A 25,000-nucleotide genomic window follows, 5' to 3' on the forward strand; every position below is an offset into this window, starting at 1 on the left:
ATGAGATGAAAGATTCATCACTCCTTGGGTGTTATTTCCCTGATATATATATATATATATATATATATACATATATATATATATACATATATACATATATATATACATATATATACATACATATACATATATATATATATATCTATATATATATATATATACATACATACAGTCATGGGCCGCTTAACGACGGATCTGCCAGCTATGAAAAAAAAAAAAGTAACTGAAAATTTCCTATCGCCGAGTGATGTCGCCTCGTATAAAAATAGCACATACAATTATGTACACTGTACAGTACATAATACTTCATAATGATAAACGACAGTGTGGCCCTGTTATAATGCGATCGTTGAGGTCCATAAAATGTCATCGAAAAAAGCAGGGTCGTGCTAAATCGGGATTCAAGGAAATCAGCTTTCAAACTGAACCAATGTTTCCACGTTTACCTTCCAGCAAGTAAATTACCTTTCAATCGAAGAATTCCATGAATAAATCGTTGTTCTTAGTCGATATTAAAACACATTTATTTTTAGTGAAGCTTTTTATGTTGTTAAAACAATCGCACTGTTCTGAAAATATATATATCACAATTGACAGGCGCTCGTTTCTTCATTTGTAAATTATAACATCGATGCAATGATTACGTTTTTATAAAATCCAAACGCTAATTATTCACCTTTCTATAATCGATGCGAGAGGAGATTGTAAGCTGCTTCTAATAACACCGATGGCCATCATCAACAGCACAAAGGTAAATCTAACGTGTGTTACAATTGCCCACAGTATTCAGTACAGTAACATGCTGTACAGGTTTGTATCCAAGGAGTAATAGGCTACACCATATAGCCTAGTTGTCTAGGTTTGTTTAAATACGATGTTCGAAAACGAAAAAAAAAGATGTTTGCACAATGACGACGTCGCTTAATGACACGTTTCTCAGAACGTAATCCCGTCGTTAAGTGGCGCATGACTGTATAATATATATATATATATATATATATATATATATATATATATATATATATATATATATATATATATATATATAATGTCTGTGGTTGATCAGTGCCCCAGGTGAGATACTCTTCTAATCTTGGATTTCAATGCAGACTGGAACTTATAGGGATGGTTATGAGACATGTGTTTGGTCTTCCTCTCCCCCGCCCCCATGGGTCTGGAACTGTGAACCAGAATAGCATCAAGTTCCTCGACTTTGCAAGAAGTCATGGATTTAAGGTGGCTGGTTCATGTTTTCAACACTGGAGGATGATCCAGAACTGCAGGGTCTACCAGCGTGCTCAGTTCCTCAATACTGACCACAGGCTTGTGGTTTCAGCTTAAATCCAGGAGAATGGTACCATCCCAGGCTTAGCTCGATGCTGGCAAGCTCAAGGATGAGAGGGAGGGGGGGGGGTCTGGGTGCTTTGTGGAGTGCCTTCAAGACCACCATTCTTGATGTTGCCGGGGGATGTCTTGGGACTCACCACAGGGCAAAGAAGAATTTTTTTCTCTCAAGGGACAATGGATACCATGGGCCAGGCTTAATGGCTGAGCTGTTGAGGCATAAAACTATGTGTGCTGAGGGTGGACAAGGAGGCCTATGAGTGAAGAATCTGTGAGGGGAGTAGAGCATCACCTGTCTTCAGGTGATTCTCGCATTACGTTCATCCAAGCCCATCCTCCAGTGTACTGCAGTTAGAGCAGAGAGTGGTGTGCTCTTGACAGAGGAGTCTGAAGTGAAGGCCCCCTGGGCCAATTACTTCGAGTTGAATGTCAGGGGTGTTACTATTCGTTGCTAAACTCCAATCAACTGTGATCTACCTTCGTTTGTGGAAACATAGGCTGCGGTCAGGTCAGGTCAGGTATGGGAGCATGTGCCAGAACAGCACGTCGCTGCGTACACTTTCCGCCGGTACTCCAGGGGCCTCCGTCTGGCCATCCGCCAGGCAGATGCCAGGCCCATCCCCATCTCCTTGAGATGATGGTCAACCAGTTGCAACCATGAGGCACGTGGTCGACCCACTGGCCTCCTCCACTCACGAGACTGCCTCGCTGAGAGAATCTGGTGAGCAGGATCAGAGTCAGGAAAACGAGCCACATGTCCATACAGCCGCAACTGACGCTCACGGACGATGCAGGTAACAAATCTCATCCGAGTCTCTCTCAGCAACCGCTCGTTGGACACAAAATCCGACCAGCGATAGCCTAGGATTCTCCGAAGAGACCTGGTACCAAAGGAATTAAGTCTCTGTCTCAGATCCTTGGTCAGAGTCCAAGTCTCGCACCCATAGAGCAAGACTGGAAGTACCAAGGACCTGAAGACTCGGACTTTCGTCCTCCCGCACAGGTACCAGCAGCGCCACACCCCATGATCCAGTGAATCCATGACTCCCCAGGCCCGACCCAGACGTCTATTGACCTCTGACTCGCAGCCAGCAGAGACATGAATATCACTGCCAAGGTAAGTGAATCTCTCCACGACCTCAACATCCTCACCACAAACAGACACAGACAGGACAGCAGCATCCAAGATGTCACCGAAAGCCTGGATCTTAGTTTTGACCCGAGAAACTCGTAATCCCAACGGCTCCGACTCCTCATTCAGCACCTCGAGGGCCCCCAAGAGGATGTCTAAAGTCTCCGCAAAGATGACTGCATCATCTGCAAAGTCAAGGTCCGAGATCTTGACATTCCCAAATGACACACCGCAACTTGATCTCTGCGACATCCTCCCTAGAATCCAGTCCATACAAGTGCTGAAAAGTGTGGGGGCAAGTACACATCCCTGACGAACTCCAGTAACAACTGGAAATAAGTCAGAGATGGTACCACCACACTTCACAGCACTCTCAGTACCAGAGTAGAGTTCAGACATCAGATCGATCAGTTTTGGTGGCACCCCACGAAGACCAAGAATCCTCCAGAGGACATCCCGATTCACTGAATCGAACGCTTTACAGAGATCAACATAGGCTGCAAGCAGCCCCTGCCGAAACTCTCGTCTGCGTTCAGTGAGGACACGAAGTGCAAGGATACGGTCAATCGTTGACCTCTTTGGTGTAAAGCCTGACTGCTCTGGACGCTGGTGCTCAAGCAGATGGTGGCGAACCCTATCGAGAATTATCCGAGCAAAGACCTTGCCCGGCACTGAGAGCAGCGTCACCCCTCGGTAGTTGTTGCAGTCTTGGCGATCACCCTTCCCTTTCCAGAGAGGGACAACAAGGCCCCTCTTCCAGTCAGTTGGGATGATGCCTGTGTTCCAGGCAGAGCACAAAACTGCATGCAACGACACGAGTGCAGCATTTCCACCAGCCTTGAGAAGTTCGGCATGGATGCCACAGATCCCTGGAGCTTTGCCCCGTTTCAACTGGTTCACCACAGCCCGTGTTTCCACAAGCGTAGGTGGACCACAGTTGATTCGAGGGTCAGCAACAGGGATTGTAACACCCTTGACGTCCAACTCGACAGTTGGGGGATCAGCCTGGTACAACCGCTCAAAGTAACCGGCCCAGCGGGCCTTCACTTCAGACTCCTCTGTCAAGAGCCCACCACTCTCTGCTCGAACTGTAGTGCTCCGAGGGATGGGTTTGGATGAACGTAATGCGCGAATTCCCCTGTAAGCGGGACGAGAATCACCTGTCCACAGGTGATGCTCTACCCCCTCACAGATTCCTCGCACATAGTTCTCCTTGTCCACCCTCAGTGCACGTACAGTTTTACGCCTCAGCTCCCTGAACAACTCAGCTCTGCCATTCAGCCTGGCCCTGCGACTCTGGTCAATGGTATCCAGTGTCCCTTGAGAGACAAAATTCTTCTTTGCCCTGCGGTGAGCTCCAAGGCATCCACCGGCAACATCAAGGACGGTAGTCTTGAAGGCGCTCCACAACTCTTCAGGACCCCCCAAAGCACCCAGACCCCCCAAGTGTCCACTCAGCCTGTTCGCAAACTCCTCAGCTACTCTCTCATCCCTGAGCTTGGCAACATCCAGCCTCGGCTGGGATGGTACCATTCTCCAGGATTTAAGGTGCAGCTTTAGAGTTGCTCCAACAAGCCTGTGGTCAGTATTGAGGAACTGAGCACTCCGGTAGACCCTGCAGTTCTGGATCATCCTCCAACGACCGTCAATGAGGACATGGTCAATCTCCTTTGCCACACCGCCAGCATTGGAATACCAAGTCCAGCGATGAGCTTGTGGGCGCTGAAACCATGAACCAGCCACCCTAAGTCCATGACTTCTTGCAAAGTCAAGGAACTTAGTGCCATTCTGGTTCATAGTTCCTGACCCATGGGGACCAACACACACCTCATAACCGTCCCTATCAGTTCCAGTCGATGCATTGAAATCCCCCAAGACTAGAAGTGCATCTCGTCTGGGGCACTGATCAACCACAGACTCGAGTGTGGCGTAGAATGCATCCTTCACGGTGAAATCACTCGCCTCAGTCGGAGCATAAACAGAGACCAGGGAAATGACACCTAAGGAGTGATGAATCCTTAATCTCATAATACGCTCGTTGACCGGTGTTACCTCAATTATCATTGGGGTCAGCTTATTGGACACAGCTACATCAACTCCTTGGGTATGGTAACCATCAGAGCGACCAGACCAATAGTAGGTGTAACCACCCACCATTATCTCGCCGCAATCCGGTCTCCGAACCTCAGAGAGAGCTGCAAACCCGATGTCCAAACGCTTGAGCTCATATGATAACAGAGACAGGTGATCATCCTCTCTTAGGGATAGGACATTCCAGGCACCCACCCGAAGGGACCGCCTCAGGTTAACCCAAGGAGACGCCGTCTGGTGGACGACACCTCAGCACCACTCCGACACACTCTCCCGCAATCTGACCCAGGGATGTTACCCCGTGGTTTCCCTCCTATCAAAGATTGGGGGTCCCGAAGGCTTTGCCCCAATCCCGTCATCCGGTGAGCTGCCCTGCGAAGGGAAGCTGCACAGGAGGTACTCCCACGGAGTGGGTTTTCAGATTTTTTTTGCGTTTTTGCGTTTTGCGGAATGAAGGGTTTTACGGTGGCCGGAGTGCAAATCCTGCCACCAACCTCCTAATAAGAAGTGACCCAACTGCAGGAGGACGTCCGCAGACACAGTTGGGCACTAGATATGGATGGCCGTTGGCTCACAAGGAGCTCCTCCGCCCTTTGACAGGTTTTGTTTTTAATCCTGCTGGGTGTCCATATCCAAACACCCTCCTCACCAGAAAACCTGGTGGGGGAGACGGTTTAGTCGCCGACAACCCGACCATGGAACAGGTTAGTACAGGTTTACATGGTACCTGTAGCAGGTCACAGATCGAACCTGACCTGACACATAGGCTGCGGTGAAACGGTTGAAATGGGGTTAAGCTCCTGGGATCTGTGGCATCCATGCTGAAGTTCAAGGCCGGTGGAAATATTGTACCCATGTCGTTGCATGCAGTTCTGTGCTCTGCCTGCTACACAAGCATCATTCCAACTGACTGGAAGAGTAGCCTTGTTGTCCCTCTTTGGAAAGGGAAGGGTGATCACCCGGACTGCAACAACTCTCAAGGAATGCCGCTGTTCTCAGTACCGGGCCAGGTCTTTGTTTGGATCATTCTTGATGGGGTTCACCATCGAGGGGCTGAATGAGGAGTCGGAGCCACTGGGATTACGGGTTTCTTGGGTAAAAACTAAGATGCAGACTTTCAACGACATCTTGGATGCTGCTATTTTCTTTGTACCTGATTGTGGTGAGGATGTTGAGGACACAGAGAGATTCATGTCTGGGTTGGACATGGGGTGTGGCACAGTTAGTACATACACAGGAGGATGAGAGTCTGAGTCCTTGGTGCTTCCAGTCTTACTCTACGCATGCGAGACGGGACTCAACTCCCTCCGTACGAGGTCTCTTTGGAGGATCCTGAGCTCTCGCTGGTCAGACTGTGTCCAACGAGCAGTTGCTCAGGGACTCAGATGAGAGTTGTTACCTTTATAGTATGGACATCTGGTGCTGATCCTGCACACTAGATTCTCTGAGTGAGGGAACCTTGTGAGTAGAGGAGGACAATGGGCCAACCACGTGCCTTGTGGTTGCAGCAGGTTCATTGACGTCTCATGGAGATGGGATGGCCAGGGAGACCCCTGGAGTACTGGCGGAACATGGACGCAGCGACGTGCTGTTCTGGTGCATGCTCCCATACCCAACCTGACCTGCATTGATGAACGTTAACATTTGTGATGCCTGGTGAAAACATGACGAACACACACGGACACCAGGTCTTACTTTCATATTGTCTATTTCCTCATGAACTTTTTCAACTTGAAGAAATATGCCACCCACAAATTCTGCACATGAGTTTGGGGGTGGGAAGGTGTGGGAGAGGGGATAAAAAGTAATAAACTTGAATACAAATGAGAAACTTTGGGATTAAGGTTGTAAACATTAGATTCAGAATAATAATACTAAAAAAAAAAACACACACACACACACACACACACACACACACACAGACACACACAGACACACACAGACACACACACACACACACACACACACACAGACACACACAGACACACACAGACACACACAGACACACACAGACACACACAGACACACACAGACACACACAGACACACACACAGACACACACACAGACACACACACACACAGAGATTCCAATACCCATCTGTCGATGGAAATCCGAAATCCATAATGTCAAGCCCTCAAGGTTCCTCAGAAGCCGATTAGGCTTTTCTGAGTTTTGCGCCAAACCAACTTGCTTAAAAAAAAGGTTAAAAAGGCACAGGCATTACTCTCAACACAGACTACAAGCAATTAATCATATCTGTGACATGCATGTACCTCAGCACTCACATCAGAGATGTGCTGGCCTGTGAGCTCGTTGCTAATCAGCCATCAATGTTCAAAAGCGTGTGCCTTGCCAATAAGTCAACACTGAAGAAGAACCTCCATGTTGAGGCGTCAGCCAGAATTGCATTGAATGCAACAGTCCACAACTTCATAAATAGCTTCACACTAAACTGCATGAAAAGCATGTCCACCTTGGTATTCAATAAATATTACGACTACACAATGAAGAGCCTCACTCACAAACAGCACTCCAGTTCAAGCAGAGATCACAAGCTAACATTGGATATCCCTATGTCTGCAAAATCTGTTATATTGACTGCCACTTCGAGCTAAACCAGCGGAGTGACGGGCAGTTTCACTTGGAATGCACCAGACATCACAACCTGGTGATCACAGGGTCTGACCCCATACCAAGTGAGATCTACAAAGTAGTCATTAGGCGAGATGACACAGCAACTAGCCATGAAGAAGCAGACGTCATGATTGTCTGTCACCAGTGCAGCCCAGACGTGTTTGCACTATTCGTGTTACTACCACAACCATCGCAAAATGAATGTGCCCATTGACATGGAACCACTCATGAAAGACCAGGTGATTGTCAATATCGTTGAAGAATTCTCAATTCCTTCTGTACATTTGAGTCATTTATTCAAACAAACACGAACATATCGATATGTGACCCTCCAGTACAAAACCAGTCGGAAGTCACAAAAATTCAATTTTGAGTTTTTGTGTTTATTTGAAAGCCCATAACATAAGCATCACAACGGTGTATTATACATGGTGGTCCATCACAAACTGACCGAGATATCTTACGATGAAGTTTTACAACACACGTTTTTGGGAAAATTGAAATAACCGGATATTAGCTTCTGGAGTTTGAGAAACAAAGTCCTTAGCAACTTATACTAGCAATAGTTTCTCAAACTTCAGAAGCTAATATCCAGTTATTTCAATTTTCCCAATGAGGCCTTAGTTATTTTATAACTTGGTTTACACAGTTCTTCAGCTAAAATGTAGGGTCGGTAGGTCGAAATATAAATACCAATATAATTTCAATTTTTAGAAATTATATATTTTTATGATTTTTTTTCAGATGTTCCATGTTAAAGACAAGGGCAGCTGGGGGGGGGGGAATAAATATAAATCCCAGACCAGGAAGATCGAAGAAGACATTGAAGATGGAAGACCATTCAAATGCAGGATGCCCATGTTCACTGTATCATCTGTTGTGAAAAACAATAAAGAAGGATTAAAACTTGTTTTTAGCTGCGTCTCTTGAAGCGAGACGTGGCTCGAAGAGAGCTCGGCGTTGTTGTTGTTGTTCTTCTTCTTCTTCTTGTGAAGACAAAACCTTTTGGACTCTGCTCTTTTATATACAGGATCCGGATCTCCTTAAATACTAAACACCTGTACACATCCTCACATTGAGGGTGCCTTTTGAGATCATCTATCATGAACTTTTAAATATATTCGGACATTTGCTTTTAAGTTTCGAAAAGTTCACGTTACTATTTAAAGATTATTCCATTTAATGTATTGTAATTTCGTAAATACACTATTTTATCGTCATGAACGACATGAGACCATGATGGGTCTCGCTATTGGCTCAATCAAGGCACATGACGAAATATCAGAAGTTGTTTTTTTTCTTCTTCTTCTGGTGAAGACAAAACCTTTAGGACGTGGCTCTTGGACACATTTGTCCTTGTTACAATATAGTCTGGCATGTTTTTCTTCGAGATACCTGTTGGATCATCAAACAAATGGAAACAATGCTGAGAAAATTACTGTCCAAGTCGTAGATGTGTGCGTGCACACCAGTGCATAGTGCTGGATATGATTTAAAAAAAAGGTGTCTACTCGGACTCAAAACAATCAATCAGAGCCATAACCAGCTCTTACTTTTCAGCGGGCATCTGATCGTACAGTCTCCCCATCCCCATGAGCACATCTAAGGCTGATTTCTGGTCCGTTGAAGGCTGAATATCAGCATCTCACAGGGAAACTTTGACGTACTTGGCACCGAAATCTTTCAATACGAACAGCGGAGTACAACTTTCGACGGAAACAAAATTGGCACGATCGAGTGTAGCCTGCGAATCATCCCTGCTGCTGCACTGAATTGATGCAATCGTTCGGCCAGAATATTCGTCGTCAAGATGTTGCGTGATTAAATCACCAATACAGTCACTCAAATGTCAGTCACCGCTGACATACTTCTTAACAATCACTTTCGCCCCAGAAACCGCAGTCAATCTGAACAACGCTGGCGACTGCTCAGACGCCATGACCGAAGACTACTGCGCAGTTTGGTTAAAGAGGACTCAGCATTTTGGTGTGCACGCGCGAAATTATATTTTGAAAATAAATGCCGATGTTTACATTTCGGGTTTTGAAACTTTTGCACCTTCGGCGGAAAATTTATAAATATAGAAGGCAAAAAATGTGTTTTATATTTATATTTCATTTCGGCAAATATACAGTCGGCGGATCTGTAAACCAAGTTATAAAATAACTTAGGCCTAACGTGTGTTGTAAAACTTCATTGTAAGATATCTCGGTCCGTTTGTGACGGATCACCATGTATAATACACCATTGTGATGCTTATGTTATGTGCTTTCAAATAAACCCAATATTGAATTTTTGCGACTTCTGACTGGTTTTGTACTGGAGGGTCACATATGGAGTATTAAAGAGTTTCAATAAACCACATGGAAACTTTGAATTCTTATATAGTATTCAGTGAGACTATATCTGTTCAACCTCCAGACATCCTGGTGCCAAGACTGACGTTTTGGGGTTCAGGTGAAATAATCACTCACAGCTTTGTGGCAGCAGCCATCTGGAAGTCAGCTGAATTTTGAAGGGCGAAGGAATATTTATGACCTGAAGGTTGAAAGGGGTTATAGTCATTATTTTCACACATTCCATTTAACCTAGACTCTTGTTTCCAGCCAGACTTTCAGGCACCAGTATATAATTATTTATATTTAAGAATCCCTTAATAAGCTAAATAAAATAATGGGTGATTCAATTTTACTGAATAAAGATTATTTGGAAGGTCAATCTGTTTTGGGGAACAAGGGGCATTTTTACTGGGCAGATTGATTATCCTCCAAAACAGAAAAAGAGATGCAAGGCCATTTAAAGAAAAATATATTATTAAAATAGATACATGTTGAAGCACAGAGATAAAATAATCATGTTGTATTTGAGTACATTTCCCATTAAAGGGTTATAACAATACATTGGGCTATATACCAAAAACATTTCCTTTTTCAAGTGAATAATCAATCAAGTTTAATTGGGAAACATTTTTAACATCCACCATCGAAGGTCGGATGTTACTGTTTTCACCCCTTTCTGTTTGTTTGTTTGTGAACAGTATGACGGAAAAACTCCTGGACGGATTTCGACGAAACTTGGTGGGGGGATTAGGTATGGTCCAAGGATCATGCCATTAGATTTTGGACTTGGTCCAAAATCTAATATGGCCGCTATGGCGGCTATTTTGAAAAAATATTTGAATTTTTTTTTTTGCATTTCTGCATGTTTTAAGTGATTTCCAACCCCCCCCCCAAAAAAAAATTGTTGGAGAAAAAAATTTTGCAACTTTTTTTTTCAACAAAATTTCGATTTTTTTGGCATTTCTACATGTTACAAGTGATTTCCAACAAAAAACATGCCAAAATTATAATTGTGGCTGATTTTGGAACTTCAGGTGGATATACCCACGTAAAATCAATTTCTGTCTCAAGGAATCTAGTTATGACGAATGAATTGAGTATGTAAAAGTTAAAAGTAAAAGGGAAAGTTGCAAACTATAACTCTGTGAGCACTGTTGACGTCAAATTGAATGAATAGGATATCAGGTTCACTAGAGTGACCGAGCAGTATTGGCGGCGGAGGTTTTGCAATCTACCGAGTGCTCCCCCTATAGTTAATTTAATGTTTTATCAATTGTGGTGGAAAAGAACTCTATTTCCACTCAGGTTCCGCATACAAAAGAGACTCTAATTTTGTATATACAGAGGAAGAACATTCAATGATTCAATGAAGCATTCAAATGAACTTCACGAACAAGAATCCCAAAGCAATCCCTCTTATACTCGTTTGACAGCCAAAACAAGGGAGGGCAAGACATTTGGCAATTCAATTACAGGAAGGGCTGATAGGCACAAGGCAAGAGAACATACAACTGCAACACATGGCCACTTTGGGTGGGAGGGAAAAAATAACACTCAGTAAAATTTTGCATTGTAAACCTTGAAGAAAGGATAAGTTTGGGGAGGAAAGGCAGAGAGAGAGGGTGGAGGGATACATCAGGTCAGTACTTTGAACATGCATTCTCAAAACACCCAGCCTGTTTCCATGCAGCAAGACCTTTGCCATCAAAAGCCAATAGAGTTATTTAATTTTCCTAAGACAGCAAGACGTTTGCTCCAGTTTATATTCAATTTCTGCTAGACAATGAGGCGCCAACAAGGCGTCCTCTTCGGCAGTTTTATTTAAACATTGGAGATACTATTATTGGTTATGTGTATTTCCGTGAGATAAAAGCACATCAGATTTAGTGAGATACAATTCTACTTTATTGGAATAATCATTTTTATCATGATGAAGGTCAAAAGACCGTCGGGGCGGGGGTACAAAATAAGACCTTATTAACCTCCGCCATCGAAGATGGACGGAGGTTACTGTTTTCACCCGTCTGTTTGTTTGTTTGTGAACAGTATTACGGAAAAAACTCCTGGATGGATTTCGACGAAACTTGGTGGGGGATTAGGTATGGTCCAAGGATCATGCCATTAGATTTTGGACTTGGTCCAAAGTCCAATATGTCCGCTATGGCAGCCATTTTGAAAAAATATTTGAATTTTGAATTTTTACATTTCTACACGTTTTAAGTGATTTCCAAATAAAAAAAAATTGGTTAGAGGAAAAAAAAAAAAATTTGCAACTTTTTTTCAAAAAAAATTTCGATTTTACTTGAAAAATATTTGAATTTTTTTTTGCATTTCTACATGTTTTAAGTGATTTCCAACCAAAAAAAAAATTTGTTCGAGAAAAAAAAACAAAATTTTGCAACTTTTTCAAAAAAATTTCGATTTTATTTGTAAAATATTTGAATTTTTTTTTGCACATCTACACGTTTTAAGTGATTTCCAACCAAATAAAAAATAAAAAATTTTGCAACTTTTTTTTCAAAAAAATTGATTTTTTTTTTGGCATTTCTCCATGCGCGTCGATCTAGTTTAGTTTATTCAATCGTGGTTTAGTAGAGTCTGATCCGTTTTGACCTACAATGAATAGGATATTAGGTTCACTTAAGTGACCCAGCAGTATTGGCGGCGGAGGTTTTGCACTCCACAGAGTGCTCCCCGTCTAGTTTTATACTGTGTTCGATTAAGAAAAGTAGCAACAAGTGAATGTAATTGAGAATAAATGAATATAAATTTTTTTCCACCGCCCCGCCCCCACCTCCGTTTTGTCCAATCGGGACAAATTTGAATAATTATATTACACATTATCACCATACCCCATTCCTAAAGGAGAAAATATATCCCTTACACAAGTTCACCCACAATAATGGCAGCAAGCACTCATAGGAGAAGAATGCTTGACAACGGCCATCTTGATAACGCCAAAGTCGGGTTAATGAGCGCGGTTCCACATAGTTCACGGCCGGTATGTCAGCAGCTATCACGAGTTGCAAAGGTGTGCTACCTGAGACCAGAAGATGAGCGAGTCAGGGTGTAGATAAAGCAGCAACCCAACTGGGTTGAAGCAGATGAAGAGGACTCGAGATGTGACCCAGAGATCCAGCCGTAGCAGAATTTGAGGTCACGCAGCAGTAGTTCATGCAATCAAGTTTGATTCGCCAAAGTAAGTAATGCACGTTGGAGCAACCCCGATGGTCCCACGAGCCCCCCGCATCAATGGGCACACGTTGTAGATGACTCGCCATATGGCCCTTCAGGGCCTTTGTTATGCGTTTTGCTTTCACAGCAAGTTCACAATGTATCTGCAGAGCAAGGATTTTGCGAGTGTGTCAGGGTTGCTCTGACAGGCAGGCACCATGCAACGGCGACGTTAAGTCTTTGCCTTGCTGGGGTTTGACTTGTCCAACCTTCTCTTCAGTAGGTTTTTTCTTTAACATGCTCATCTTATCTCCTCAGGAAGGGGGTCGTATTATGATCACGTGTTGAAAGCCCAATCACCCAAATCTGGGTTCGCCCCATTGTCCAATCTTTCGGTGGAAGTTCTTCCAAAGCTTCATAAGACGAAATCGTATACTGCATAGTTAAACTGCTCTCAACACTCCAGAAAGAAAAGAAAAAAAAACAGCCATTTCTACAGCCATTTTCCCCTGCTTAGCAGGGGTTAGCTTTTTGTGGGCTGCATGCAATCATGGTTCCCTTCTTGAGGCAATGTTTTATGGCCGGATGCCCTTCCTAACGCCAACCCTGGTCACCTCTTGCGACACAGGGATATGGTACACCTATTCTAACTGGGGCATACGCCGGGACCAGTACACTGGTACTCATTTCACCGACCTCGGAAGGATGACAGTCTGAGTCAAAACCTGGTGTTAATTCAGTGGAAAAATCAGGCTCGAACTCAGGACCCCAAGGATCCCAAGCCAGCCACCCTAACCACTAAGCCAACAGCAGGCTACACTCCAAAAAAAATAAAGGATAAACACTGATTATAATTTAATTAATCAATGAAACGAAGTGGGCCCATTATTTTAATAAGACTGACAAAGGTTCTTATTGAAGCATCTAAAGGCCCTGTCACACCTTGACGTTTTAACCAGCGTATGGCAAGGTATCAAAATGTATGTAAAACGTTGGCGTATGCTGAACTATTGATGTTTTTTTTAAGTTTTTTGGCGTATTCATAACGAGTTGGACGTATACACAATGTATTAGTAACGTACACAGAACGTTTCGATAAGTTATAGATAACTTATACCAACGAATGCTTCGTGTGTTGTCGGCGTTCACAACGTATGCCCAACGATAGTCTAACGTATGCATAGCGCGGCAGCGTATCGCCGACTATCACGTGGCGTAGCCTATTAAAAGGCTGCCGCTCGACGATTCAAGCCGCTGTCACACCTTGCCGTTTTAGCCAGCGTATACCGACGTATGAAAAAATTGTCTAAAACGCTGGCACACGTCAAATATGTTATGGGTAAGTTTTGTATACGTTAAGAGCACGCTGATATACATCGTAGTACGCTGAGTACGTCGACAAATTTTCACCATGTTGAAAATTTTTTGACGTATGCCAGCGTATGACTCACGCGTTCCGCATACGCTGGCCATAAGTTGTAGGCACGTTACGCGATCGTTGACACACGTTACTTGTAAGTTACTCATAAGTCGAAACACGCCAAGTTGAAACACGCCAAACACGTACTACGACATATGCCAGCGTACTATGACGTATCCAAAACTTACTCATAACGTATTCGACGTGTGCCAGCGTTTGACAAATTTTTCATACGTCCACATACGCTGGCTAAATTGTCAAGGTGTGACAGGGCCTTAACCAGGATTACATGTTGTATAAAATTTTTTCTTTTTTTTTTTCACACCTAAACGACGTGCTAAAATCTAAAGAAATCTCAGTTGTATGTATACTTAAAAATAATCATCTCATTTACTATTTGCATGTATAAAGGACAGCAGTATTTATAAGGGTTCCGATTTGCACAATTCTCGAAAGGCCTCTTCAGTTTGTACCATTAAAGAGGAGGTAATTTTCCCATCAAAGCATGAGGCAATCAGTGAAGGTGCCTTTTGTGAGGGCAATGTTGTCGTAGCACAATTGAAAAGTACTATGATAACAAATAACATGTCCAACAAAAAAAATCAACAATTTTGTCCACCATACTCCAAAGATCCATTTTCATCAAGAAAAATATTCCATCATCTGTTTAACAATTATGAAAGTTAGCTTCTTCATGATTTTTATTTTTTATTTTTCCCTTTCTTCTTCTTAAACTTGCAATGTGCTCTGATTTGTCTGAGATACAAGTACAACATTCAAACTCTTATTGAGAGGACAGGCTCCCCCATGCAGAGCAAGTACTAAATCCAAAGCGATTCGATTTTGGCAGTTATCATTTTAACATTCATATCTGCTAAACTATCCACAGTTTCATCCACAAGCAGTTCCAAGGCAGCTGCCACTTTATAATTATCTTTCCAACTACCTTAGCACTTCCGTATTGAGGAAAGTTGGTCATAAAGGCCAAGTCAGTGTTCGAAATACCCTGTTTATTTTGAAATCGGGAATTGGTAAGTAAACGTTCAAGAAGTACCACATAACCCTAAGAAAATAATCACGCACCTGTCCAATTAATCATAACAAAAGTATAATTTAATGCTGCGTGTGGTGTCATTGCATGATTTTCAATAATATAATTTTTCACTGACCTACTTACGATTCATTTCTCTAATGCCTTCTGCAATTGACATGATTCTGGTTTATCTTTTGTTTGTCTTTCTACAAATTGTGGAGGCATTTTACTTAAATTACAATTAGGCCAGTACCAGCTAGTAATCAGTGAGAGCAATAAAATTACAATACATGGTACAATTCCTAATTCCATAAACTGATTTAATCATTGTTGTTTGGTCTTGTCATTCTTTCTATTTCTGCATTATGGTGAGGTAAATACCATGCTGATTTCCCTTATATATTCATTTTCCCCTTACAGTTAGCTTATGACTCCTAATATATAATATTGACCAATCTGTCTATCAATTTAATAACATAGACCTTCCTTCAATACAATGTAGATACCTCAACTTAATATATTATTTTGATCAAATTCTCAGTGACTTTCGCCTACCCTCAATAGATCAACCCATGTACACGAGGTCCGTAGCTGCAGTGATTGATAACATAGTAATCAATTCATAAAGCTCGGAACAAGTGTGTATCTACCCTCAGGAGAGCCAGAAAACAACATCTTTCCAAGCTCAAGTCTGAACTCTCAAACCTCTCTCCCTCCTCCAAATCCTTGTGGCATCTTATCAAATCTGTTTCTGGTGTATATGTTCCCCCTCCATCCCCTCCCTTACCTCAAATGGTTGCACTGCTGATACCGCACATGAAAAGGCTGAATGCCTAAACTCCACGTTTGCAGCTAAATCTTGTGTCCGAAACCCATCGCTTTCTGTACCCACCTGACCCAGTCACACCCAACTGTCCCTGGACTCTGTGTCCTTTCTCCTGACAAAGTGGAGAGCTTGCTGTCAAACCTCGACTCAGATTCTGCAACCGGTCCAGACGGCATCAGCACACGTGTCCTAAAAACCTGCTCCTCTGCTCTTGCTCACCCTCTTTTGTTCTATTCACCCTCTTATTTGCTCAAGGTCATCTGCCATCTGCTTGAAAATCAGCAAACATTACTTCCCTGCATAAAAAGGTGCAAAAACAGATCCCTGCAACTACGGACCAATCAGCCTTCTCCTAATCATCAGCAACGTTATGGAATCCATCATCGCTTCAGACATTAAATCTTTCCTCTTCTCCAATGGACTGATTTCCGATCATCAATTTGGTTTCAGACCAGGTCACTCCACCCTGGATATGCTGCTTCTGCTCTCCCAACGATGGATGGAGGTCCTCAATGCCGGACATGAAATCAGAGCCATATCCCGAGAGATATTGTGTGCTTTTGACACTGTCTGGCACCCTTCCCACCAAACTCTTCCTATGGTATCCAAGGCCATATCCACTCATGCAGTCAGCGTGTGGCCCTAAATAGAGTTATTTTATCCTCTCTTCCGACTTAGGCTGGAGTTCCTCAAGGCAGCGTTCTGGGTCCTGTTCTTTTCTGGTTTTCATCAATGATCTCTCAGACTCTGGAAAATCCTCTTCATCTATTTGCTGATGACTCCACCCTCTGCCGTACCATCTGTCATCCCTCAGACCGGCAAGCAGCAGCTTCTTCGCTCACTGCGGATCTGGGTAAAATCACAAACTGGTCCAACACGTGGAACATGTCTATCAATCTGTATAAATCTCACAACGTCTCTCCGAAAGGACCGTTTGGAAACCACCTCCATCCACTTTCTCAACAATCCTCTGGAAGAAGTCCTTTCTTTCAAGCTTCTGGGTCTCACTATCTGCCCTGATCTTTCCTGGGAAAGCGACATTTCCAAGCTGGCCTTCAAAGCCAGTCGCCGACTGAGAATCCTCCATCGTGCAAAGTCCTTTCTCAGCCAACCTGAGCTCCTGACCACATACAAAGCTTTCAGCCTCAGCTTGATGGAGTACTGCTCTCCCCTCTGGGCTGGTGCTCCTGCCTCCCATAGTACAGCAGATAAGCACAATACAGTGGTGCCCCCGAATCTGAATTTAATTCATTCCAGGAGGCTGTTCAGATTGCATAAAGTTTGGATTCCAAAACTATTTTCCCAATAAGAAATAATGGAAAGTGAATTAATCCGTTCCTGGACACCAAGAAAACCCACTTTCAACTGAAATTACCCACGTTTAAGGTAAAATAAGATGAGTAAATGACCTTCGGTGGCAGTGTATTGTATGTAAACTGGTACAATCACCACATCCAAAGGTCCACACAGGCTCGTGCTCCGGCCTGGGTTCCGATCGCTCGCGCACTCTGCGAGAACGCTGCCCCCAGGACAGCTCATCAAACATGATGCCCCCAAAACCACAATCACTTTCCTCAAACGCATCGGGCTGAGGAAATCATGGATATTCCAAATTACAATCTGTTTTTCTGTGAAATGAAATCCTTGCCCGACAGTCCGTTACACCACATGATCGGATTGCTTTTTTGTAAAGATGAGTAAAATTGCTTTTTGTAACACAAGATGAGTTAAAAAAAAACCAGCACAAATCAAGGTGAAAACACGAGGTAAAGTAGCGATCGACACATGAGAGATGCTTTCACGAGTATTTCCACTGACGAACTGAATGAACAAAGTGCGAAGATGCGGGTCGAACAGGCAGGGGAAACGCACGTGAACAAACATGAACGCTACGTTGTGTTCGGTTTTTGAAAATGTGTTCCGTTTTTAGGGCAAAACTTTCTCGAAAAAAATTGTTCGGATTCTGGGGGCATCATGGTAATTGTGCGTTTTATGAGAAAAGCATGAATTTTCTGACATAGTCAGTGAATACCATAAGGTTTATTTTCAGATGTGGAGGGAAGTCAGATTTGACCTCTGAGGACCGTGAGAGGTCAAATCCAAGATGGCCACCAGTCCACCGGGTCTAATGTTCAAACGCGTTTAATTTTGAAACTAAACAGTGTAAAAATACATTTAAGGTGTCATTCCCAACTAAGTTTGGAATGGCCATTTGTTTGGTGATACTTTTGAGATCGCCAGGAGCCAAGGAAATGCATTTCGATCAAGGTCAAATTACGATAAAAACTTTTTGACATTCATTTGGTAAAGACAATGAATTGGACCTATGCAATATAGCTAAACTTGGCTTCCATTTTGACACTATAGGGATAATAATACAAAAAATTAACAATAGTCCCATGCTGCTTGTCTATTTAATACTTTATTAATCGCAATGATGATGATGGTAATGGTAGTGATCAAAATCTAACAGCCTCCAGAACAGAAGCACAGTACAGTGCACTTGAGTGCAGCTTTGGCACACTTGCACCGTCCAGTGCATCCTTTCTCACAGCGACAGCGGATCAATTCATAGAACGATTTTGATGCTTCGGGGAGAGTGGTCCAAAGCGGCTGCCACCCAGTTGTTTCCTTTGTCCAGCCCCAGTCAGATGGCTCTGGCATCTCTGGATCCAGGACCAATGCCTGGTTCCAACAGTTGGAAGAAGAACAACAGTTCCAACAGTTCCTGGTAGCAAGTGCGCTTGATGTGCTGTTTGAGTGCTGCCTAGGTTGGAGGAATGTTCTCTAGATTTCTAGACTTCTGTGTGAAGAGCTGTTTCCTGGCATGATTCACTTCCGTGCTCTCACTGGTTTGGTCGTACATTAGCACCACAAATCGCTCTAGCAGTAACATTGATCCTTCACTGACCTCACTTGGCATGCATACGAGTTCATTGAAAGCATCATTCACCTCTGGGAAAGACTTCTAAGTTTTCCAGGCAGTCTTCTTTCCTCTGTCAGCAAATGCAGATACAGTGTCACACCTGGTGAAAGCGTGAAGGACTGAGAGAGTCAGACAGTGTTGAATTCATTGTGGCAACCATTTCATGAACAGCTATGTAACGAAAGCTTGACCCGACACCAAAGGCAACCCACAGCTCATCAGGAGCTATCTTGCTGAATGAAGCTACAGCCAGTACTACCACATCAGTATCAACGGTACGTATGGCCACCTTCTTACACCCCTTTTGCACAGCATCTGCCACATGTAGAAGTACATGAGTGTCGGCCTCCTGCGAACATGGGGCAAGGCAGGCCAAGTATGACTCAGCCAGAGAGCAAAGGACTCCACTTCCATCTGTTGCATACAGTTCCTTGCCCTCTGCTAGAGGAAGATGAACAACTACGCGTGACAGGAAAGCAAACAATTAGGTTTTGTTCTCATCACGTCGAAGGAAGTCCTTCCAGTTCTTTGGCATCACAGTAGAAGGAGCCACTCTTTACCTGGTGCCCTTTCCCTTCTTCTGTCTTGTTGAGGCGTTGAGGCCGGCGGGTAGGTATACATCCCAGACAAGGTCGATGCGGCTGCTTTTCTGAAGTTGAGCAGAGATGTATGGTGCAAACACTCTTTCTCCATACTCTTGAAATGTTCTTGATGTTCCCGGATTTAGCATTTGAACCACAGCTGCACCATCAAGAATTGTTGCATCAGCCATAGGCACAGTATTCTTTGAGCAGATCTGATTCCAAGCAGCGAAGTCGATCTGATTTAACCCCAATCCGAATTTTCCCTCCAGTTGACAGAGCTGGCGGGGCTGCCTAGTTTTCATGGGAGAAGAAATTGTCCATGTCTCTGTCTCGTGTTTGACAGATGTACAGCCTCGAAAAGAGACCACAGTCACTCTTCAGTGCTGCGAGCTGTGCCTTCTGTTTTGACTTAATCTTGACCGGTGGCCTACTGAACAGTGGCAACTTGTTCTTTGGAAGTGTTTGTTTGATAGGTGTTGTACAATGTTCCAGCCTTTCTCACACAAACTTGGTGAACTGCTCCTCACCAAGAGTCTCGATCCTTCTCACAGTTTCAGCCACTTGGGTGTCCACGATGTCCCTTGTGTCAATGACTAGTCGGTCTTGACTGTGTTCTAGAAATGGATTCCCCATCTCTTCTAGCACTGTCACAAGTGCCTTTACCTCCTTCAGGAATGCTGCTTGCACTCCAGGTGCCCATTCTGACATTCTCAAAGGTATCACCAAATGAATGGGCATCCCAATTTAGTTGGAAATGACACCGTAAATGTTTTTCTGCGCAGTCTGGTTCCAAAATTAAGGACGTTTGAACATTAGACCCGGGTGACTAGCGGTCATCTTGGATTTGACCTCTCGCTGTCCACTCAGAGGTCAAATCTGATTTCCCTCATCAAAAAATAAACATTATGGTATGACCTAACTATGCAAGAAATTTCATGCTTTTCTCATAAAATGCACAATTTGTTAAAATATGAGAGCTTATCCGCTGTACTATCACCTTTCTCGGCTTCATGCTGTGGAAACCAAGACATTTCGGATCATTGGCATCTCCCGCGATGAGGCTGTCTTTTGGCCTCTCACCGCAGGCAGGTCGGTGGTCTTTCTGTCTTCTACAGTCTGCTCTCCAATCTCAGCCCCCCCCGCACCCTGCTGTGTCTGCGATTTGTCCCCACCATATTTCCGCAGGGCGCTCAAGGTCCGCAAACAACCCCCTTCTGGTAAAACTACCAAAATCATGAATCACTGCTCACCTTCATTCTTTCATTCCTCTTTTTACCCACCTTTGGAATAAACCCCCTCACTCTATTCAATCCCATTCTTCCCTCCCGGCGTTCAAAACAGCTGTTCACCACCTCTCATCATCCCCCATCCAAATCCTTGATCTTTTCTACCCCCGTTAATCCACGCCAAGCCCTCCTCTTTCAAATTCCCTGCCTTCCTTCCTGAAAGTCCCTGTAATGTCCATCTTGTATTCCCCATGTTCCCCACCCCATCCCTCTCCCTTCCACAGATCTCCTAATGTCTCTGCTATCCAGTTTTGTCCTTCCCACTCCCACCCCTCTTGTCTCATGCCCCCTTGCTGTGCGTTGTGTGTTAGCTCTCATATGAGCCTCGACAAGGTATACAAAAAAACCCCACTCCAACTCTGTCCTCCATTCCCCCCTTTTTTTAAAGTCCTCAACCCACCCCCCAAATCTACAAAAATAGTCACGAACTGAAAAGTGCCGAGGAGACATGTGAGAACGGGGTGGGCTTTGCAGTGAAAAACTCAATATTGACAATGATTGCATGACCTACAGAAGGCTGCGAAAACCTCTTGACCCTTGCCTTTCAACCAACGCAGGCTCTTTCAACTTCATGTGCACCCTATGCTCCAACACTCAGCTCTGTATCACAAGTCAAAGACCAATTTTACAGTGTTTTCAGAAAGTATTCACGACTCAACTTTTGTCACATTTTGTTGTGTTACAGCCTGAATTTAAAATGAATTGAATTGATATTGTCGCCAATCTACACAAAATACCTCATAATGACAAATAAAAACATGTTTTTTAGAAACTTTTACAAATTTATGAGAAAGGAAAAGCTGAAATGTCTTGCATTAATAAGTTTTCAAAGCCCCCACCCCTGGACCCAATCCCGGTGAATAGTAATCTTCAAGTCTTTCTATAGATTCTCAATGCGATTCAAGTCTGGGCTTTGGCTGGGCCACTCAAGGACTTTCACATTCTTGTTCTGAAGCAATTCCAGCATTCCTTTGGCTGTATGCTTGGGGTCATTGCCCTGTTGGAATGTAAATCTTACCTGCATTCCAAGGCCTTTTGCACTCTGAAGCAGGTTCTCCTCAAGGATTTGCCTGTATTTGGCTCCATCACAAGAATTTGTACTTCGGTCCCTGCCTACCCTTCACCATTCTCATACAACTTCCCTTCCATCTCGTTTCCTGCACACAAGATATACTTCTACCACTTCTTCTCATCTCCCCATCATTGTCCCTACATTCCATGTCCCAAAGATCAAAAACCGATCTCCACGTGGGGCATCAGACATTTGGTCATCATGAATGGAGTAATTTCCTCCCTTGCTTTGATCGGGTTCCCCATCTTGATTTTTGACGAGAGGGGGCGAGGACCTCCATGGGGTACATCAGGCTGTACCCTGCCCATACATAAAGGACAGAGCAGGACAGAGGCTACATTTTCAACAAATTTGTCCATGAGCACCATATCTCAAAGTTATGGACGGATTCGGATGAAACCTGGTAGACGAGTTGGGTACGTGACAAGACCAAGCCAATTAGATTTTGGATGAGGTCCAGATGCAGATCAGGCCGCCTTCCAGTGGGATCCAAAACATAAAAGCCTTGCATGCGCTTAACCGAGTGCAGTTCTAGTCTCGAGTTTATGATTCCACTCGCAGCTGATTTCCGCAAATCTTTTTCAAAGCATCTCCCCCCCCCCCCAAATTTAATGGATAATGGTTGAAGAAACTTATAAAGTGATCCACATTCTTCGTGTCATGCCGACGGCTGCATCCACATCGATAAGTCACACGAGCCATGTGAGGCATAAACTCCTTATCCCTCAAAACTTGCATCCTCAACAACAGTTTCAAATTACCGATTAAATAATCTTGCAAAGTTGAGTCATCGATGAGCTAGTGTGAAGCACTTGTGGGAAAATACCTTCTCTAAAAGGAACCTGAAAATGAGAAAACCCACGGTTTAGGACGACTCACCGTACTTCAGAAATGTCTCGGGTGAAGCATCACAACCAAGCGTGCCAGCCCAGGCTCAGCCAGGATGTGCTCTCGGTTGACAATGGCATCTGTTTCAAAAGACAGCAAATTGTATTGAATCATTTATCATCTCAGTCGAGTTATCATAAAGAAGTTGAACTTGTCTGGGAAAGAATATTGTTACGTTTGAGGGGGGGGGGGGTATGCATTCAAAGGGTAATTAGGATGTTTAATTAGGCATGCCATGCTGTTCGAGTTTACCAGGATCTCGATGTAATAAGTAGCGATTCAGTGGTGATAAGTTGTCTAGTAAATGTTCATTTCTTCAAGGGGGGAAATGATAATTGTCACGTAATTAGATAGGGACACGGGATAGGGTAAGTGTGTCTGCGTAAACCCCTTTTAGTAGTCCCTGGAGACTGGCCGTGACGTCACAGGACAGTGCAGCGGATGGCTCCGCCCCGTGATCACGATTGGCGGAAGGCGATGGCGGTGGGCCAATAAACGGCTCGATTGGAAGTGACGAGGACCAAGGATAAAAAGGTTCTGTTCGGGGTCGAAAAAGAGGAGGAAGAAGATCACAACCAAAAGATCGTGTTTTTTTTGGTGTGGAAGCTGTTGCGCGGGGAGCGTCCTTGTTGTTGTGCTGATTTGATCGTGTTCTTGATCGTGTATTGGAGCCTTGCTGAGCCTCGTTCCTCACCTTGGTTGGCTCTGGGGTTCTGCTGACTCGGAGTACGGGGTCGAACGGCGGGCGGACCTGCCTCCCTCTCCTGCTCGCAACTTGGCGCCAGAACTGGTTCCCTGGCGGCTGTGAGCGGACTTGGGCCAAGACCAGGAGGTCGACAGCACCACGGTTTCTCCTGCCCCCCTGCCGAGAGCAAGGCCAGCTCGTCCGACGCCGATCCAGGGACAGTTGCATCCACACCACGGTCCAGCCTGACCTCCAGAAATAGCTACGTTGTGTGTGTGTGTGTGTGTGTGTGTGTGTGTGTGTGTGTGTGTGTGTGTGTGTGTGTGTGTGTGTGTGTGTGTGTGTGTGTGTGTGTGTGTGTGTGTGTGTGTGTGTGTGTGTGTGTGCTTGGCGCCTTAGAGGGATTGATATCTCTATATTCATTGGAATTGTCTGTGTTTTTCCCCACGCCCGATCCCACACCATCCCGTCGAATCGCCCCGGATCCCTCTTCTTGCCGAGTCTTGTTATTTCTGGTAATAATAAAAACAAATAAACATCATCAACTCAGTGAAAAGTGACTCGTGTCACCTTCCTCGTCCCGTTTGCGGTAGAGCGATTAGAACCGCCATGTTTGGGTTATAAATACATAAACCGCCTCCATCGTTTCGGCTCATTCTACGTTGGCGGGACTGTTCAAGTCCCGTGGACGTCACAATATCAAACACTTTATTAAGCAAATATCATTTCTCAATGAGACCAATTTTTAAGCACACATGGCGGTGAATAATTTCAGCTGTTTTGAAAAAAAGAAAAGAAAAAAAAAGTATTGTTATGGATTCAGCGGTGGCGGGATTCGCTCCTGCCTCTTGACCTCAGTGTTAAGGATTCGGACGTCACTTAACAGCACCGCCGTCTCGGGGGTTATAACACCGGCTGGTTCGGCACAATTCTCGGGTTACGCGCCTCACATCACGATACCAAAATACACCTGTGCCTTGCCAGCTGGGAGAATAGCCCCCGGTTACAGACTGCTTTTGTCAGAGACCGAGCGAATTCTGCCAGTCTGTAACCATTTTGGGTTTATATACCAATCGAGCAAATTGTTTCTCAGCACGGCACGAACAAACCCAAAGCGGCAACTTCATACGAATCAGCCTGATATATTGGGGACACATCGGGGAACACAACACAAGCAAAGCATTCACGACAATGTTATAATCAATCGAAAACCCCTTCTATCACTAGGGAGCTACGGATTACGGGTTTCGAAGGGGACCCCAGCGAGATAAACCTTAGACAGCATGCAGACAAGACACAGAGTACTTGGTGATGCTTCATGGACAAGAGGAAAAGTGTCAAAGGCAGGAATGCAGCTCGCAACAAGCAGGTCGACGGATTCGAGCACCCAGCTCAAACACGCCGCGTGGCAAAATGGCGGCATCGTCCTCCTTTTGTCGCACCGCCCACGCACGTAGCCTCAGCGCGTTCAGCCCCCGTAAGGTCAGCGGCCCAAGAGGAAAGATCTATGGTATGCTCTAGCTGGCTTTCCACAAGGTCCAGCATACAAGTCCAGGCCTGTCCTG

General features: G+C 44.3%; 1 long non-coding RNA gene across 2 annotated transcripts in view; it reads right to left on the reverse strand.

The window, feature by feature from the left end:
• The window catches only part of LOC147033377 (uncharacterized), a 57,142-nt gene that overhangs the window by 21,764 nt on the left and 10,378 nt on the right, over positions 1-25,000 (reverse strand). The window contains exons 2-5 of one of the 2 annotated variants that reach the window (XR_015051235.1): positions 22,742-22,830; positions 12,582-12,879; positions 9,677-9,740; positions 6,854-7,020 (exon numbers count right to left, since the gene is read on the reverse strand). This is a non-coding gene — a long non-coding RNA (uncharacterized LOC147033377). Of the gene's footprint in view, positions 1-6,853; positions 7,021-9,676; positions 9,741-9,815; positions 12,880-22,741; positions 22,831-25,000 lie in introns of those variants that run through there. The other variant, XR_015051233.1, reaches the window with a different exon arrangement.

The sequence above is a fragment of the Eptatretus burgeri genome, chromosome 2, assembly GCF_056783735.1.
Source record: "Eptatretus burgeri isolate ZD-2024b chromosome 2, Ebu_testis_v1, whole genome shotgun sequence".
In the NCBI taxonomy this organism is placed as follows: domain Eukaryota; kingdom Metazoa; phylum Chordata; class Myxini; order Myxiniformes; family Myxinidae; genus Eptatretus; species Eptatretus burgeri.